This window comes from Panthera leo, chromosome A1 (assembly GCF_018350215.1).
Source record: "Panthera leo isolate Ple1 chromosome A1, P.leo_Ple1_pat1.1, whole genome shotgun sequence".
In the NCBI taxonomy this organism is placed as follows: domain Eukaryota; kingdom Metazoa; phylum Chordata; class Mammalia; order Carnivora; family Felidae; genus Panthera; species Panthera leo.
In genome coordinates, this window is record NC_056679.1 from 101,599,817 (window position 1) to 101,620,895 (window position 21,079).

At 41.2% G+C, this 21,079-nt stretch overlaps 1 long non-coding RNA gene across 1 annotated transcript; it reads left to right on the plus strand.

The window, feature by feature from the left end:
• The first annotated feature begins 11,001 nt into the window (after positions 1-11,001).
• On the plus strand, positions 11,002-15,387 carry LOC122200188. The gene is made up of 3 exons (XR_006193747.1): positions 11,002-11,192; positions 13,615-13,726; positions 15,270-15,387. It is a non-coding gene; the product is annotated as an uncharacterized LOC122200188 (long non-coding RNA).
• Positions 15,388-21,079: the final 5,692 nt, after the last annotated feature.

Genomic DNA, 21,079 nt, shown 5'->3' on the forward strand with positions numbered 1-21,079 from the left:
AGGCCCTGTCCCAGCCAGAGTGCCTAGTACAGGGCGTGCTCATAGCAGGTGCCCAATAGATATTGGCTGTTGAAATATGACTGTCTTCTGTGTGCTCTTATGTATGTATTTTTGCTCCAAAAACATAGTACTATATAGTCCAGATGGCATGCGTTTTCAAGTAAAAATCCTTAATACACTATTTAAAAGATTATCTCAGGTGATACAATGATTGATACCTTCCTCTGCTTCTAGTATAAAAAATATATATATACTTCATAAATCTTCAAGTAAATACTTCACCACATAGTACATGTTCTAAGCCAGATCACACTCACACGGCAAGAAATCAATAGAGCCAAGCATAGATACCCAGCAAAAGACATTTATCTAAATATTAATAATGCTACAGTGGCTTTTCCAAATTTATAGGACCGCATCTTGTTAATTTGTGACAACTTCTCAAAGGAAAGCAGTTGAATTACAGTGCTCTCATGAGACTAGCCTAAGCTATAACAAAAAGGAGGGTAGGAGGACTGAGACAGAAAAAATCACTAGCCTATCCAGAGCAGATGGAGTTTTCCAAGAAACTGTAAAACCAATGTATAATTATAATGGTGACAGGTGCTTTAATGTAGAAAAAAACCTGATAGAACCTCTCATCGGATGCCTAATAATGATATTTCTCTGAAAATCAGAAACAGTATCTAAAATGAAAATATTGGATTTGATGCCTGTACTCACTGTATACCTCCCCATGAGTACCAACAACTCATTAATCACCAAATACAATCGTTATCTCTTTTCAACCATTGATTTCATTGACGTCTCTTTTTTTTTTTTTTTCCATTTTTAATATATGCAAGACACATCCCAATTGCTGTGACTTCCTTTACCTTCAACACTTTGTATTGGTTTTCGTCTTCCCTCTCTGACCATGATGTTCCACCCTTTCAGTGTACTGGGCTTCCTTCCCTTGCTTTGTAAGTATTGATATTTCATTTTCTGACTCTCTGAACTCCCCTCAGGCAATTTCATATGCTTTCATAGATTCAATTTTAGGAAGCTCCAGAACCGTATTTCCAACATCCTGGTCCTTTCCCCACCATCCTGTGAAATGTTTGGCACCTAGCTCACTCTTATTCTCCACTGTGAGCTACGTTTTCATCATAGGTGACTCAGTATCCTGGATGGCCCGTCACCTGCCTCCCACATCTTCTATGACTTATTCACAGCACCTTCGCCACACACTTCTGTGGTCATTCCTTGCAACTTTTAATGAACTGAAAACACTCCACCATCAGAATGACTAATTTAAGTATTCTGTGCTGGGTCCAAAACTTCCTCTTTCTCCAGTTTCTTCTTGAGCTATATTCCCACCACAATTTTTCTAAAGCCTCATTAGATCTCCAGTCCTTTGACCTTTTATCTTTCTCTGACAATCAACCCTTTGACTTTCTTTCTTATCGAGTGTAGTTACTATAATTCAACACTTCAGCATTCTCCTCCCAACATCCCAAACTTCCTTCACTCGATTGTTCTTCTCTTCTGCCTCCTCGCCAAGCTCATTCAGGCTACAACACGATGGTGGAGAAAATGGTACAGTAGACAGGTTAATATTGCCCAAAGTCGTGACTGTGAACTTCAAATCTCCCAAGGCCTGGAAAGATATTTATGTTACTTAGCCAACTCTCCAGCTCTTCACCATGTTATTCCAAAATATTTCTCATTATTCTTAAAGCTCTGACACCCTCTCGTCTACTTCTAAATTCTTTCACTTTAAGTAGGCTCCACACCCAGCACAGAACCCAATGTGGGGCTTGAACTCACGATCCTGAGATCAAGACCTGGGCTGGGATCAAGAGACAGACACTTAACAGAGTGAGCCACCCAGGTACCCCACTTCCAAATTCTCAGTTACCTGCAGATGTTTCCATTTCCTACTTCACAGAGAAGAGCATAATCACAAAAGCAATTTCCTCAACTTGTCATTTTCAGATGTCACTTTAAGACATCTACCTCCACCCTTTCTTCCTTCTATCTTACTGTCGTCCATTTCACACACATTTATTGAATGTCTTCTATGGGCCAGTCACTGTGCTAGGTGCTGGGAATACAAAGACGAAGAAGATAGATGCAATCTCTTACCTCCTGGACCTTATAGTTTGGTGGAGAAGAGATCCATTAAACAACTATCCTAATAATTAATTAAATACATTTGTGACAGGTGTTGGTGTGAAAACAGGATCATATATCAGGAGGACCTAAACTATATTTAAAATAAGACTTAATGAGAAGTAGGAGTTGTACAGGCTAAGGTATATGTATATATATATATATATATATATATATATATATATAGAAAGAGAGAGAGAGAGAGAGAGAGAGAGAGAGGGAGTTTCAGTCAAGAGAATGGATAGGAGCATGCTATGTCCAAGGAAATAAGAAACGGTTGATGTATCAGGAATAAAGAGAAATAAGTATAAGGTGAGATTGAGGACAGATAGATCCTTGTCAATCACGCTAAAGATTTTGGCCATTTTTCTAACAACAGAGGGGAGTTTTGGTCAGGGGGAGTATATAATTGAGTTTAGTTTTATTTTTAACAAATGAAACACATAATTCTGGCCTTTGAAAGAGATTGGTCAAAATTGGGGGTGGGGGTAGGTGGAGCCTGACTGGATTGTAATGAGGAGAAAATGTATAGGGCAGTTTGCTTCTACATGGAACACATTTGGGGATGGATATTGTAGAAAGGGCAAGAGTGGAGGTAAGGAGCTTACCCTGTAAGTATATATACACTTGAAAAGATTCCTCCTTATACCAGGAAGGACACATGTCACAATATGGCACATGTAATAACTTACATAGTTTAGTATGAGGAAAAGATTGGGTAGGGAGTTAGAGACAGTGCGGTATGTCAACTTGGCCTGGGGAAATGGGTAAAATAAAGATGTCATCATCTATGGTGATGTAAGTTTAGACACAAGACACATTTCAAGAGGAAGGTCTATTTTATGGAGTGAGACACTGGGTGTGAGGGAAACTCCAAGGTTTCAAACTTGGGTGGGTGAGTTGGTGGTACTAATTTTGGAAATAAAAGGGCTGTTGCTCTGTTTCCATCTTAGAGATGTGTTTTTTTTTTTCCTCCCTTAATGAAGCAGGGAACAAAAATAGGGACATGCAGGGCAAGGAATAAAATGGCGAAACTGACCAATATCCAGAGGCGACTAAACTCAGTCTCCATTTCGTGACTTATTTTTTCGTAAGGTTTTCCAGAATGGCAAATCTACATTCAAGTAGAAGTTCAAAGTTATTACCCATTTTTGTCTGTCAATTGGCAGGGGGAAAAAAAGAGAGTGATAATGCCTCATATTGGTGACGGTACGGAAAATTCTGCACTCTCACGTACTTGGAGTCAGATAGTGAAACAGAACGAACTTTGTACAGGTGGCAATAAGCAAAGAAACTATTTTCTTGGGAAAAATTCCATTTCTCCAAATTTACCCCAAAGAATGAATTGCAGGGGTGCCTGGGTGGCTCAGTCGATTAAAAATCCAACTCTTGATTTCAGCTCAGGTCATGATCTCAAGGTTGGTGAATTCAAGCCCCGTGTTGGGCTCTGTGCTAGCAGTGTGGATCCTGCTTGGGATTCTGTCGTCCTCTTTCTCTATCCTTCCCCCTGCTTGCTCTCTCTCTCTCTCTCAAAAATAAATGAAAATAAACTTAAAAAAAAGTGGATTGCAAAAAGTATAGGTATGAAGATGTTCACAGCAGAGTTATTTATAAGAGTGAAAAATTTGGAAACCACCTAAATGTCAATTTTCTGAATAATAATTAAAGTATGGCATATGTGTACAAGGAAATGCCATAGAGCTGTTACCCAGAGATATGGATCTTTATATATCAACATAGAAAGGTGTTCACAATACAGGCAGAAAACAAGTTACCAAATATGGTGTGTATGATTGCATTTACGACACCTAATAAATGTCTGAAAAGAGACACAACCAGAGAAAGATAAAAAATTATTTTGGAAAGATATGCAACCAAATGTTAAATGTGACTAAGCATGGGATTATGACCGTTGCCTGGTTTATTTTGCTGGTTTCTACTCTCTTGTATTTTCTAACGATTTGGTAACTGATAGAGATTGTTCTTATAAGGAAAATGTTACTTTTAAGCTTAAAAATCCAAATCTAAGCAATTTGGCATAATACGTACATATCAACATTCCCACCCATCTACGTGTTTAATGGGCTATCCATTTTAAAAGGGAAAATAAATTGAAACTTTGGAGCTGAGATAGGTAAATGAAAAGCCATTTCATACTTGGGATACTACGGACTACTTTCTTCTTAATGTGATAACCTCTTGAATGGTTCTCTAGAGACCTGAAAGTGTTAAATCACCTCTCAACAGAGAGTAAGATGCAGTAAGTAAAAATGGCCTGTCAAAATTGGACAAATACCCACATAAAATCTAATTGGCGGCACCCTCCCCCAGAGTAAAGACTAAGAACCCATTTCCCGCAGAGTGGACCTGGGTCCAGAGCAGAGACCATTCTTTTAGGGATTCGGGTCTCTCCACGATGGACACAGCTCACTTTCAGATTCTTGGAATCTTAATGCAGAAAGTGATGATGAAAGTGCTTTTTACTTGGACCACTCAATGAAATGAATGGATTATTGAAAGAATAATTAAGATAAATAATTATAGGGCCAACAAGACAGTCTGAACATCACAAACTTTATGAAGCTGAACGTGACAAAATAATAATGCTGCTGTAAAGTAAGGCAAAGACGTTGCTCTTAGAGTTTACTAAAACCAATACCAATGAATGATATCAGAAAAATCCTGTGTCAGATAATTCCGGCTGCCACAACAAATACCACAGACTAGGTGCTTAAACAACAAACATTTCTTTCTCCCAGTTCTGAGGACAGAAGTCTGAAAGCAGTCGAATTCTTGATGAGGGCTCTCTTCCTACTTTTGTCCTCATATGGCCTTTCCTGGGTGCGCGCACTCAGAGAAAGATCTCCTGTGCCTTTCGCCTTGCCTAAGGGTATAAATCACATCCTGGAGACCCCCCTCTGAATACCATCACAATGCAGATTAGGACTACAGCATATACTTTTGGGGGGAGATACAATTCAGTCCATAGCAAATGCCCACCTTACTGCCAGAGACAGAATGTCTCCTTAATCATACTGTTACTAGTTATCTGCAATTGTTTTTTTTCTGTTTTCTTTTTTAATTTTTTTTAATGTTTGATTTTTTGAGAGACAGAGAGAGACAGAGCACGTGCAGAGGAGGGCCAGAGAGAGAGAGAGGGAGACACCGAATCTGAAGCAGGCTCCGGGCTCTGAGCTGTCAGCCCAGAGCCTGATGCAGGTATGGAACCCACAAACCCGAAGTGACCTGAGTCAAAGTCGGATGCTCCACCAACTCAGCCACCCAGGCGCCCCAATGCAATTGGTTTTCTAAAGGAAGAAACGAGTCAACAAAAGTTCATGCTGACTCCTTAGAAAAAGGGAGAGGTCGGAGAAAAAAACTTAGCAATACCCGCTCAGCACATCCAGTGGGGAGGGGATCCTCAGGCCCTATAACTGCTCGACCCAATCCTTGTGGCAGGTGACCATAACTCAGAGGCTGATAAGTCAGGTTATCATAGGGTCTAAAGCATTTAGACGTTACAATTGTCCCTCCACCCCTCTCAACTACCACTGCTCTCTCTCTCTCTGTGTCTCTCATTCTGTGTTCACGAAATAGCTTCTGTTTGTAATGTGCTTTCCCGTACGGATTTTGTAAAGGGCAGGAATGTGCTGTTCTTGCAGACTGGGGAAGTCCGTGGAATGCCTGCATTTCTCCTCTCAGCTAGCCAACTGTCATTCTCATTTATACAAGCCACCTTCTATGAGCTCACTGGGTGTAAGCTGGATATCCAGAGATTAAATATAGTCTAGGAATGTTGATCAAATAAGAGAACCTCTCTTAACTATTTGCTCATTCATGGAATTTGACCCCTTGTTCACAGCCTTCCTCTTTATTTCAGACTCTGCCATCCTCATGGGTGATTTCAACATCCGTATAGATATCCTGTCTAACATTCTGGCTTCTTTGTTCTTTGACATGCAAATGTTCCATTCGTTTTTCCTTTACTCCACCTCACCCACCTGCTCCTATGGCCAGTTCCTAGACGCCCCCGCCCCCACCTGAGACTCTTTTACGTTCCAAATCATCAACTCGTATTTCTTCTTCTCTGACCACAATCTCTTTCCAGCTGGCTCATTCACTGCTCTCGTGTCAACTGTTTCCTAAGTTTCTCTAAGGAACCAGAGCTATTTAGAGTTTGGTCCCAAATTTTTGCAGCCAGTTTTTAAAGATGTGTTCTCATTTGTCTTTCTTCTTTTTTTTTTTTTATCAGGATAACATAACATAACATTTACCATCTTGACCGTTTTCAAGGGTGCGATTCAGTGGCTTTAGGTACGTTCACACCGTTGCACAACGGTCTACCTCCAAAACTCTTTTCATCTTGCAAAACTGAATCTCTGGACCTATTAAACATGAACTCCCAGTTCCCTTGACCTCTCCCCACCCCCTCTCCCCAGCCCCTGGCAGTCACTAGCTCACTTTCTGTTTGAATTTGACTACTCAAGGTGCTTCCTAGATCATACAGGAGTTCCCTTTACGGGACTGGCTTATTTCAGTTAGCATAATGTCCTATCCGTGTTCATCCCTGAGTCTATCCAAGGTTCTTCCATGTTGTAACGCGGGTCAGAATTGCCTCCCCTTTTAAGGCTGAATAATACCCTATGGTAGGGTATAGACCGTGTCTTGTTTATCCATTCATCTGTGGGTGGACGCTTACGTTGCTTCCACTCTTTGCCTATTGTGAATGATGCTGTTACAAACATAGGTATACTCATTTATCTTTCTTGTTGCTGTGAATCTCCAGAAGGTTATATAATGTACTCATTTATGAACCAAATGAGTATGAACGTAATTCCTCAAACATTTGCCATCCTCAAACATTGCCTTTCCGGAAAATGTAGCGATAATTCAGATCTACCTTGTGATGGTGCTGTTTGACCAACCCATCTTATACTTGCAAAATGCAGTTCACTGACTGGCTATGCTATCAATGGTTTTGAATACGCCATTAAAGCTGGCTACCTACCATATATTTATTAAACACGGAAGGTATGTGAGGCACCTCCTTGAGAGAGTTCAGACCAATAACATGGCTGTCAAATATAGCTTTTCAGCGGACTTCTAGTTAATTGCACGGTCAGCTCCCCTCTCCTTTGGGTACATGGGAGGATTTTACTTCCCTACTCTCACTGCAGTTATGAGAGGCCATGGGATGAGTTCTGGCAAATTGGTCACATGAAGAGTGTGTGCATCTCTCCTAGGCTGAAGCAATGTAGGTTTACTTCTGGGCCAAAACTTTCTTCTTCTGCTTCATCCACTAAGGAGGCCACTTGTGCCAGATGGTACAGCTATAGGATGGTGGGACCGCTAACAAATGATCACTGAGTAGCCATATGGAAAGGCATTTGCCCTGGACAGTTGCCCAGAACCTCAACAGACATTTTGTAAGCAAGAAATAAACAACTGAGATTTGTAGGACTATTTGCTTCTGTAATATAACCCAGGCTGTTCTGCCTAATATGATAGTGGACCATTTAAGCAAATTGTGGGTTGGTATACATCCATTTTTTATCATGCAATTAAAAAAAAATGAGGCTAGTATGTGTTAATACAGAAAGATCTTCCAAATATATTAATTTTAAAAACTAACATACAACAAAATATATATGGAGTATACATTTATTCTATAAAATAGAGTATATATTATGTTATGTACATAAAATACAAATAAACACTTACCTAGGTATTGAAAAATCTGTCCAGAGATACAAAAAACTGGAAAGGGAGCTTGTCTTTTGGGAAGAGAGACAGGTGTGGGAGAGATAGTTTTCACTGCTTGAATACTTTTTCATATTTAGTATTTAATAATATTTTAAAATAATGAATGTGCATGGATTACCTGGTCATAAATAAATAAACATTAAAAATAGTAATGAAAGTCTCAATCAATCCATTGGTTAGGGAAGCAGGAAAAAAAGAATAAACTTAAGAAATCATGCAGTAATCAGGATGACAAGTCTTGATAGCTAGTAAATACTGGAAATACAGGGAGGAAAGAAGTCAGAGATAACCATAGCATAAATTCCATGATGGCAAGAATTGGGGTCTCTTTTGTTTACTGATAGTAAACAGTGAGGTATGGACTCACTGACTATATAAGTTATCAATTATTGTTATGTTGAAAAAAAGTTTTTGTGCTTTGCCATTTACGTCAGGTTTAGAAGTTGGTAATGTCTTTCCTTATTCGTGTAATGAAATTTCAATAAACGGTTCCTTTATTTTTATTTTGGCCTACTCGCTACTGTCCACTGCAGGTTGAAAACGTTCGATGAAAACATGTTAACAAAATATAAAACCACATCACGGAAATATAGAATTATACATAATGCATTTGAAGTTATCAAACGTTAAGTTGTTGGGACTTAAAGGTCTTTATGAACCCATGGCCAACTAGAAAAACATAAGCCACTTTAGAATTCAGAAATCACTGTATAGAAAATAACTTTGGCTTTAAGTTATGTTACCATTTGTATGAAGTTATTCCTGATCTTAAAAATTTTATTTTTCGGGGCGCCTGGGTGGCTCAGTCGGTTAAGCGTCCGACTTCGGCTCATGTCATGATCTCACGGTCCGTGAGTTCGAGCCCCGCGTCGGGCTTTGTGCTGAAAGCTCAGATCCTGGAGCCTGCTTCCGATTCTGTGTCTCCCTCTCTCTCTGCCCCTCCCCTGTTCATGCTCTGTCTCTCTCTGTCTCAAAAATAAATAAATGTTAAAAAATTTTTTTTTTAATTTTCTTTTTAAATAATCTCTGCACCCATCATGGGGCTTGAACACACACAATCTTGAGGTCAAGAATTGCACATTCTGCCAACTGAGCCAACCAAGTGTGTCTCTTCCTGAATTTGATTTAAACGGTGTTGTTTAGAACCTTCCAAACGACAGCACCAATTGCTTTCAAGTTACTCCATATCTTGCCTACCAAGTCTAAGTTTGGGATCCTTTCTTCTCTCTTGTGAGCCGTTGGAATTTTGTATTGATATGCGATAAACAGGATTGCCCATAAGAACCACTGTCCTTGCTCTTGAGAATTTTGAAGCTATTTCAGCCATGTAAAGGCAGTGGAGTCATATGCCACGGAACAGTTTCTAATCTCTCAAATGTGTCAGAGGAAGACAAATCGTCTGGTGTGGAGGGAACCCCTTTATGTGTCAGCAGCCCAGTTCCATCTTCAAATACAGGCGGAAGAAATGCTGAGAATCCTCATGTTACTTGAGGAGGCAGAGGGGATCACCTTTCTTCTTCACAGGCACAGGTAGCCCAGTGACCCAGAAAAGGATATGGGAGGCATCCCCCAGTGGCAGAGCTCACCTCCCAGTGACTGTGCTGTGGGCACGTCCGCAGGTGAAAGCAGACCTAACTCCACAGTCTACTAGGCTTGGTGCTCAGTGATGCCTGGGCTGAAATCGAGACACTTTACCATGCTAATAAGCTGCTACCTGAAACTCAGCCTCCCCACTCTGGCCCAGAAGACTGATGACCAGGCACCTGGTCTCACATGGCCTCAACTTTTTCTGGGCTGTTCCCATGCCATACAGCTACTTGGGTGTCCCGTGTGAACTCTATGCAGAAAGCTTTCCCCCTAACCTTTCTACTTTCAGACTTATTTCTGCTTTCCCAACATCTGACTTCATTCATCACTTTTTCTTTGTCGTTGGTATCCCTCCTCCATCATGATGTATACTCACCTCCTTGATGCTGCTGCTACTAGCCGCTTAAGGGAAATATCTTACCTTGCCCTGCTCAGTCTCCTTCTCTCAGGCTTCTGGAGGCAACAACTTGCACGGTACCCTCAGCCCTCCAGTGGAATCTAGACAAATGCTCAGGAGATTTCTGGATACTGAATTCAAGAACTCCCATAACTGGTCACCTCTGGTATCTAAAGGAAATAGGATAGTCAACTTCTCACTGCATTTGTTAGAGTACGATGTTCTGCTCCCCCAAAGTTAAATTTCATTTCAATAAATTGCAGGAAGTTGTCAAAATTCTTTTGCAACACAGAAATTGTGTTGTCTTGAAACCAGGTTGTGCTAAATGTAAATTGTTTTCACGGAATCAGATTTTTATTTATTTATTTTAAATTTTTTTTAATGTTCATTTTTGAGACGGAGAGTGAGACAGAGCATAAGCAGGAGAGGGGCAGAGAGAGAGGGAGACACAGAATCTGAGCAGGCTCCAGAGGCTCTGGGCTGTCAGCACAGAGTCCGACGAGGGGCTTGAACCCACAAACCGCGAGAGATCATGACTTGAGCCGAAGTCGGACTTTTAACCAACTGAGCCAGCCAGGTGCCCGGTTTTTTTTTAAGTTTATGTATTCTACAAGAGAAAGAGAGAGGGCGTGTGGGTGCGAGAGGGGGAGGGGAAGAGAAAGAGAGAGGGACACAGAGGATCCAAAGCCGGCTCTGCAGCAGCCCGTGCTTAGGTTCTATAGAGTCTCAGGGTCACCACTGTGTTAACCGGCTCATCGCAGGCACAGAGTGTCTCAAGGAATGTCCAATTTTATTACAAACATCTCATTTGCAATAGGAGGTTCATGAATGGAGTTCTCAGGACAGGTGTTCAACCCCTACCAGGAACCAAGAGCAAGCCAACAGCTGTTTCTCAAAAAGAGAAGTATTACTGGTCAAAGAGTATGTGCTTACACTCAAACACCCTAGGGTCCTCTACGGTGGTTTGTTTATTGGAATTTTCATAGGATTTAGACAGCATTCCAATCTGCTGCGGAATTTTTGAGTCCTTCTGGATTCACTAGGTCATAAAGAGCTGCCTACTGCAAAACTTACATTTTCTAGCCTTCTCAGATCCCACGTTCCGCTCAAAATTCGCAGCCACTTGGGCTTTCTTGTAAATGAATCAAAGGAGCACACCTGTATCATATGTTACTTCCAAAACCCAATGAGGCTTGTCAAGTGTTACAACTTTTTGTTTACCGCTGTCCGATGCAAGGTGTATTAAGTTGTCTTTCATATTGACAAGGATATCCCTATGTACCTCAGACAGGTGAGAGGCCCATCGAAAGTCATTGCTACTTTCTATTACTGGGTATTCTCAGCAGGAAACAAGATATATTCGACGAGCGTGATGCCCTCTGAAATGATGAGACCATCAAGGACGCTATGGCCAAATTGGCATAGAGTTCAAGAGCTCCTGTACTCCTGAGACAGGATCAGTATACTAGGCTCCTGCCAAGTGATAATCACCTTCTGAGCTTATTTATTGAAATAGCATTGGTGAGATCAATAGACGTAAACCCAAAACTGTTTTTATTTGCTCCAGTAAAGAAATGATGTCTGGATGGGCCTCTTTGATTTGAAAAACAGATTCAGTTCGCGATCATCAACTGGGTGAGAATGTTTAAGACACATTTGGGAGACTCAGGTGATTTCTGCATGGGTCAAACGAGCCAACGCTGCTTCTTTTAAGTCTTTGAGGGTAGCAGTTAACTTTGTATTTCTACCCCACCTTTCCCAGCCTCCTCCCAAGGATATGATATGGCTTTCAATTTACTTTCTGATGGGAAGAGGAAGTTCTAAGAGTTTTCCTGGGTCCTTCCTACCACAATAGGCTGGGGTGACCACACAATGTATCACTAAAACCAGTGTATTTTTGATAGTGAACGGAGTACTCTTAATGATTATGCAGGAAAAACACATTTTGGTGCCTCAAGGGTCAGGAATCCAGTGCCGGGATTTGGTCAATTGTTGAGGTTATCTGTACGGATAGTGCACTTGGGAACCAGGAAAATCATCGGATGTGATCAGGAACATGCTGGGCCTCCTCAAGCTGGATTCGGGTCGCAACTATCGTCATTACCTGATCTCTTTTAGCCTCCATTCTCACCAGTGGACCACACCAACAGTCTCCACAAAATTAGCGTTCCCGAAAATTAGTGTTAGCTCAGAGCCAATGTCCAACAACCCCTGAGAGGACGGGGTATTTCCCTCTCCTCATTGCGCAGTCGTTCTGGTGAATGAATAATTTCCTTTGTGGAGAGCTGGAAACAAAATCATAGAACGTACTAGCATATTACAGGGTGCTTTCTTCAAGGCATCATGCCTTCTCTCCATGCGTTAGGGATACACGTGTATGGACTCCGGTCTGAGACTTGTAGGTGAAAATCTGTGGTCATTCTGGGAGCTGAAAGCAGGCCTCTCCAGGCCCAGAGGGGGTATTGCTGTTGTTAATAGAAATCAAATAGAATCTCTGAGGGCTATTCTCTACAGGCTCTAATTATAGGCTTGGAGATTATCAGGGTCGGTGGAGGTCAGGCACAGGGACTCAGATTTCCCTTGCGTGAAAACTTCCTCAGGTAAGGCTATTACAAACGCTTCAAGCAAGATGGTTGCAGACTTATCCAAGGAGGAAAGAGACTACCCTTTGAGAAATTCTCCGCCTTCCACGTATCCTCATTGCTCTCCTTATAGATCCACTCTTTTTCCACAACTGCTCTAATTGTCACACAAGAGATGGAGAAGAGCTGTGGATTCCATGGACATGATTCAACAGCCCACCAGATCAAATTCTGAATTTTATGTCTGGCCATTTTAGTCCAGCAACTTAAAGAGATGGAAGATTGTGTGTGTGTGTGTGTTTTGTAAGCCCGGCTGTAGGAATTTGCTGTCATTCACCAACTTCAAGCCTTTGGGAACCAAATGGAGCAACTCTTTTGTCCGGTTTTCCTCAATCCTTATCCTAGGTTGAGCCTGAGACTCATTGTCCGTGCCAGGACCCTTGGGAGAGTGAAATGGGTATGCTAAGGAAAGTTACACTAGGACAGGAAGCATAAAGGATCCAGGAGACACTGGACATGTCAACATTCACCTCAGGCTCTGTGTATTGTGTTATGGCATTAGCCATGGGGCTGCGGAAGGTCTTATCTTCAGTGGATATTTCATTCCAGGTGATCATATGATTAAATCTGAATGAATAGGCAGCCAGAGAAGCGTGTCTTAATACTTGCTTATAAATCCTGGCACAACAGATGACCGATCCCAGGCTCTCCGCATTTCCGTCGGCATCTGTTGCCAGGAGTTTCCCTGTGTTCACTCGTCTTACCAATTTCTTACCAGTTACAGTGTGACTATCAAATGATACCTGACAGAAAGCGTTGCATTGCCTGCATTCCCATTAAGTACCTGTTTTACTTCAAAGGATGGTATGTTCCAGAGTGCCCAGAAGATGTGATGTGGGGTCATCTAGTTCAGTGGTATCTGATACCAACATCAGATCTACCACAAACGGCCTAACAGCTCTCATTCACTTATATGTTTGACATCTAATTACTATCATGTACTCTAACGGACCATCGCCTAATTCAAAAATAATTAACACGAACCATTTGCCTTCTACATAAATGAGGGCATATTACATAGTCATTTAAATGTGTGTTTTAGCCAAAGCAATATATTTGTGTAATTTGCAGGTCACTTCGGGCTCCATGATTCTATGACTGTAGAAAACTCCAGCACAGAAAAATATCTGAATAATTACTTATCCCTCAGTGTCACATCAGAGTTACTGTAATTAATTAAAAGGTATGTGCTTACAAAGCTTAGGGTGGTTTTGGTTTTTGTTTTTCGTGCATGTAACAGAGGTGGGCTGAAGGGAAAAGAGCTGTCAGGTTTATTCCATGCTTTGGCAGAAGGAAGTCAGTGTAGGCGTAGTTCAGGAAATCACTCTGTCACCAGTCTGGAAGATTCTGAAGAGAGATGCTTGACAAGAGGGTGAGCATGCCTGAGTAGAGGGAACCACCCTTATGGACTTTGCAGATTTCAGCGTGGGTGTGGTGCTGTTGACTTTTTCCTTTTTGACATGGGTTGCACCCCTTACCTGCCAAGTTGGATTTTAAGCCTTTCCGGCTATAGGACTCTACCATTTGCAACAAGATATATACATTTCCTATGTGGTTACAAGAAGCCTTGCTTTGGGAAAGTTGATGTGACTCATGATCCAAATGTTGCATTCTGGAAAATGAAACGATCTTTTCATGGTTCTATTTTGAAAAGTTCTTTGGCGATTATTTAAGCGACCCATCTTAGTACCTTTGATGTCAAATAATTGTGGTCTTCTCTTGGACGGAAGCCTTGTTACACAGTAAATGTTTCCCAGAAACTATATTTTAGAAAAGAAACCGAAGGAAAGAAATATTTAAAAGCAGATGTCTTACAACTGCTTCTGTGCTTTAGAGGCAGACACGGTTCATCTTCTGCCATGTCTGCTTTGTGTGTGTAGGAACTCTTGGATTTGGTTAATAATGATGAAAAACAGTATTATAAAATCAAGAAAGCAACCACAGCTTGTCCCTGGAAAGTCATTTTTATTGAATTGCCCCAAAACTACTCAACTGACACGTACCAAGCAAAACTCTGTGATTTGATGTTCCTTTATCTTGAATCCAGTTTTCCCAGTTGGAAATGTGGGCTTTGATCTTTATCTGTGAATTGCTTAATGTAGGCCTCAACATGTTCCATTTTGTAAGAAATTACGGTGCTCCACTTCTGGAATGAATTTCCCCAGGGCTTCTTAAATGGTTTGCGCTTTAATGCATGATAGTTGAAAATTTTCCCAATTTGATCAATTCCTTTTAAATTTGAATGAGACGCTACTTTTCCTCACGTACTCAGATAATGCCATTGACTCACGGCCAGAGGGGTGTGCATTTGGAGTAGATTTTGTAGCAGTGGTGATGTGAATCCATCGAGACCTGGATTACTCTTGGCCACTGGAGATGCTTCTGTTAGGATACTGGTGTAGTCTTTAGCTGTAGATCAGAATGAAACCCGGAAGTTCACACGGGCCCTACTTGTAGCCTGGGTCACCTTGCCACTGTTTTCTGACCAGTAGAATTAACTGACAGCAGACAGTTATTTTCATCTCTGAAGTAGATCCAGGCTTTTGCTGTCTTGTTTTCTCTTTCCATTTCCTTAGGTTGGAAATTGCTTTATTTGCTGATATTTCCTAGCTTGGGTTGAGTTTCAAGCCAAGGACATTACTGCAAGAGGAACAAGAATAGAAAATCAATACCATATTGATTGCCAGTGAGAACGATTATGAATAACTTCAGTTTCCTCTTTGCAGGTTTGGGCCCATTGTTCTATCTTCGCCATTTACGGCTTTCCGAATTTTTACAATGAAAATGTTGCGATTGAATCAAAGGCGTGGACAAAAATGATCGTGTCTATACAAGTTTGTAAATTCTTAAATGGTATGCATTTTGAAAAAAAGCTTTCATAATGGATATCAAAAGGATTATTTTCCTCTGTAGCTTTTTCATAAGAAAAATGTCATTTTCCTGATCACATTGATGGTAAAACGGTCATGTTTAGCCTGATCAAATTTAAGCTAAAAATACTTACCTGTTCACAGTAATTTTCACTCAATTTCAGTACATAGGAAAATATATTGTTTGTATGATGATGCATTTATTTTAGATCTGACGTTCCTTTCAAACTTTGAGCATGAAAGAGACTATTTAGCAAGCCTATGAACTTAGACATGTTTTAAATTTTAAAGAGATCCTAAAGAACTAGGTCAAGGCTTAAGCAATTTTGGGCTTTGGAGAACGTATTCTTTAGCTGTGTCAGAAAGTGGGGTAGGAGGAGGTTGAGATGGAAGAATCTGCCTTCCTTAGTAGGCTCCTGAAGAAATACCGTTCTGCAGGTAGAAGGCGGTTTTTTTGGGGCCCTCTAAACTGCAAGGACATTGAACCCCACTTTACCTTTGGGAAGGCTAATTCCGAAAAGAACCAGAATCTTACTCTCCTCTTCAGTGCTGAATCACTGACACTCCTTTGGTTGCAGGCAACAGATACGACCTCAGCTCATCTAAAGGAGAAGTCATTCACTGGAGGGAGACGGCTATTTCCAAAATCCAGGAAATACTGACGATACAGACTTCAGTAAGGACTGAAATCAAAGCAGTGTTGGTGATCTAGGTGTCCCACTGAAGTCCAGATTCAGGAGTGAAACAGCATCGATTATTTTTCATCCCTCCTGCTTTCCTTTCAGATTCAAATGCTGAGAGAAAGAGAGAGAGAGAGAGAGAGAGAGAGAGAGAGAGTGTACGATTTACCTAGGTAGGGCTCTGGACCTAGGGCGGGCAAGGCTCTTTGATGGATATATTATTATGCCTTTATTCTTGGGGAATGGGGAGGGGGTCTCAAAAGGAAGCAGGAAACTATTACCAGAAGGGCAGGGACAAACCAAGAGATATCCCCTACAGGCAGTATTTTTCTCCCTCTAACATTTTAGGACTTGTTATAATCATTGTGCCCATACCTTCATAGCCCTATATACTCGACACTGTCCTCAGCTCTTCCCTACTCTTTCCCCACTTTTTCCACCACCCAAAAAGGATTTTAAAACTCTAGTTAGCTTTGAGAGGACTAGGCATTGAGGAGTTCTTGCTTTAGTTAGGCTATGCCTTATGGTTTAGTTCTAGCATAGGCTCTGCCTTGCTCTTGAGGTCCTACCTTCTTGTTTCTGAGGTTCCAGTTTCTGTTGACCATGACCTTATCTTATTTCCTGGATCTGAGTTGGACTTGAGCCCTGATTTGCTTCTTGCTAGGCTTGGGTGATTTCCTTCACTTCCAGTGGGTACCCGGTGCCCTGTTCTCTTCCAGAAAACTCCTCTGGAGCTCTCTGATTGCTTCTAGATTTCCCAGCATAGTGTTTCTCTCATCAGAACACTTTTGATATTCCTGGTGGGATCCTACTGAGGCCAAATGACTATTTGCCAAATTTTCTCTCTCTTTTTTTTAATGCAGGAACACCTCTTTATACAGTCTTGGCTATTCCAATATTCCCATTTAACTCTACCTTTTAAATTTGCTTTAGTTAAATATTGAATAGACATAAAATCCTAATAATAATACATGTAAAGTTTAAAGAAATACCAAATAATGATCTCCAATGTACTGACCGCCCAGTTTAAGAAACATGATGCAGGGGTGCATGGATGATTCAGTCGGTTAAGCCTTCAACTTGTGATTTTGGCAAAGGTCATGGTCTCACTTTCATGAGATTGAGCTCTGCCTCAGGCTCCAGGCCTGAGAGATTCTCTCTCTCCCTCTCCCTCTGTCCTTCCCCCACTTGGGTCTCTTGCTCTCTTTCTCTCTCTCTCAAAAAAAAAAAAAAAGAAAGAAACAGGATGCAATGTCATTCTTTCTCTCTTTTTTCTCATTAGATATTAATATTTTATTTATTATTTTTATTTTTTGAAGTTTTTATTTAAGTTCCAGTTAGCGCAGTGTTATATTAGTTTCAGGTATACGCTATAGTGATTCAACACTTCCGTTCATCACCCGGTTTCATCACGACAAGTGCCCTCCTTCATCCCCGTCACCTGTTTCACCCATCCCCCACCCCCACCCCCCTCCTGGTAACCATCAGTTTGTTCTCTCTAGTGGAGACGATTTCTTAGTTTGCTTCTCTCTCTCTCTCTTCCCCCCCACTTTGCTTGTTTGTTTTGTCTCTTAAATTCCACATAGGAGTGAAATCATATGGTATTTGTCTTTCTTTGACTGATTTTACTTAACATAATACTCTCTAGCTCCATCCATATCATTGCAAATGGCAAGATTTCATTCTTTTTATGACTGGTTAATATTCCATTATATATATTACATACATGTAATGTATATATACAAAGATATATATATATACTTTAATATTTTATTTATTTTTGATGGACAGAGAGACGCAGAGCACAAGCGGGGGAGGGGCAGAGAGAGAAGGAGACATAGAATCTGAAGCAGGCTCCAGGCTCCGAGCTGTCAGCACAGAGCCCGACGCGGGGCTCGAACTCACAAACTGGGAGATCATGACCTGAGGCGAAGTCGGACGCTTAACCGACTGAGCCACCCAGGCGTCCCTATATACATATATATTTGTATATATACATATATTACATATGTATATGTATACATACATATATATGTATATTACATATTGTATATATACAATATATGTATATATACATAATATATGTATACACACACACACACACACACACACACACACACACCACCTCTTCGTTATCCCTTCATCAAAGCCAGAAAGAATATCCAATGGGAAAAAGACAGTCTCTTCAACAAATGGTTTGGGATAAGTGGCCAGCTACATGGCAAAGAATGAAAGTAGACTGCTTTCTTACACCATACACAAAAATAAATTCAAAATGGAATGAAGACTTCAATGTGAGACCTGAAACCATAAAAGTCCTGGAAGAGAACACAGGCAGTAACCTCTTAGACATTGGCCACAGCAGCTTCTTTCTAGATATGTCTCCTCAGGCAAGGGAAAAAAAAGCAAAAAACAAATGATTGGGACTACATCATAAAAAGCTTCTGCACAGCAAAGGAAACAATCAACAAAAATGTCATTCTCTCTGAAAGTAATTCTGCCCGACTGGTTAGAATGGGCCCATCCACCTTCGAGGTCAGAGAAAGCGTGTTAGAGCCTCAGCTCTAATACTGCCTGAGTGATTTTAGGCTACTGCACCTCTCTGAAACTTAACATAACCTCACAGTTTTGTTATTTTTAAAAAAATTTTAAACGTTATTTTATTTTATTTTTTTAATGTTTATTTATTTTTGAGAGACAGAGACAGAGTGCGAGAGGGGGAGGGGCAGAGAGAGACACACACACACACACACACACACACACACACACACACATAGAATCCGAAGCAGGTTCCAGGCTCTGAGCCGTCAGCACAGAGCCCGATGCAGGGCTCAAACTCACAAACTGCGAGATCATGACCTGAGCTGAAGTCAGATGCTTAACCAAACCGAGCCACCAAGGGCCCCAATGTTTATTCTATTTTTGAGAAAGAGAGAGACAGAGCATGAGCATGAGCATGAGCATGAGCATGAGCATGAGCAAAGGAGGGGCCCAGAGAGAGGGAGACACAGAATCTGAAGCAGGCTCCAGACTCCAAGCTGTCAGCACAGAGCCCGACGAGGGACTCAAACTCAGGAGCCGCAAGATCATGACCTGAAACGAAGTCAGCGCGTAACTGAGCCACCTAGGTGCCCCTCACCTCATAGGTTTGAATTAGATGACAACATGTTTAGCGCTCCGTAGATAGAAATGTACTTTTTTTTAATCTGAGGGCTCTCAGTGAAGGTCTAGCACACTGCCCCTCCTCTCAACCTTTTCAAGCCCATTTTGCTCTGATGTAGGATGTTCACTGGGAGTCAAATCAGAGATCTTAAATTCATTTTGATTGAATACTACAGGATTGGCCTTAGAGCAGACCAGTGGGGACCTAGGGGTCCTGATATGGGAAACAAGGATACACAGAGAGGGACGCCTGGGTGGCTCAGTCAGTTAGGTGTCCGACTATGGCTCAGGTCATGATCTCGTGGTTCATAGGTTCAAGCACCCCGTGGGTCTCTGTGCTGACATCTTGGAGCCTGGAGCCTGTTTCACATTCTGTGTCTTCCTCTCTCTCTCTCTCTGCCCCTCCCCCTTCATGTTCTGTCTCTTTCCCTCTCAAAAACAAATAACCATTTTAAGAAATTAAAGAAGGATACACAGAAGGCCACGTTATTTGAGGATTCGTTATCCATACCCTGAAGTTACAAGGTTACATAGGGAACTGAAGGTTTCATAACAGAAAATGATCCATCTTTAACCTGATTGCTTAAACACTGATCCCCTTTAAACACCCCTTCTATCTTAACACTAAATCATTTTCATTGTGGGTCAGTCTTTGCTGGAGTGTCTCCATTGTAGAACTTATTATGCTAGATGTTTACTATTTGTTTAAAGATTTTCTTTCATACTAGACAGAGCTCCTCAAACGTAGACATCTTTCTTGCTTTTCCTGTTATCTCCCTGTACTCAGCACTGACTGACTCTTAATAATAAATGTTTCATGAAAGTTGGAGAGGCAGGATTCAGCCCACCCAGACTTTCTTCACATAACTTTGATCTAAAAATAGCAATTAAGTTTTACGTATGCAAAAAAAAAATGCTCTAAGATTGCTGCTTTGATACTTAAGAGGAACCAATAATCAAATTTCACACATGATTCCTAGAAACATACAATGGTGTCAAATTGCCCTTTTGTATAAATTTTAAAACTCGTAGCCTGTGTTCCAAACTTCTATCTTGTGATTCCGTCCTTAACTGCTACCCAGTTCTGATTCTCTGTTTCAGGCTGGCCTTGCCTTTTCTTGAGTGGGCAGGGAGAATACTCTATATTCAGCCAGTGACACTGTGCAGGAGCTCTTAATAGGAGCACTCAATCTGCCCCACAGCTACCACATACACTCTGGGTTCCCCACCCCCAGTGTAGTGTCACATTATGAATTTAGGGAATGCTCTACAAAGTTGGCAGACAGAACCACACCCATCAGTTAGTTAATTTCAGTTTAAATGGTTACGTCCAAGGGAATTGCCACCCGTATGTGAAATTCCCTGGTTTATATAATTCCAGTTTTTCTTTTCTTAAAAGAAACCCCATTCTGCTAGGAATAAGAATTATGCAAAATTCTCACAATTGCGAAGTTGCCTTGCAGAGGTCCTTAAGAGTCTTTTAAAATCCATCTCAGAGAAAAGGCTGTAAATATGTAAAATGTTGCATTCAATTAGGAAAAACAACAGAATTTAACGTATCAGAGTCTAAGGAGGACATAATCAGTACTTTAACAGTTACTGCGTGTGGGTTGATTCTGCAGTGGCTGAACAGCTCAGAATATTGAAAGAGCAGTATTTCTATGCGTGGGTAGTGGGCGGGAAGGGATGTCCTAGATGCAGGCAGCTAAATGGCAAACATGTTTGCGATTGCAAGGCAGGGGGAAACACTGGCGAGGCTAAGGAGGGTAAAACAATTAAACACAGACTTCTAGTCGCCGGCATGCATCAAAGCCAGGGTCAGTA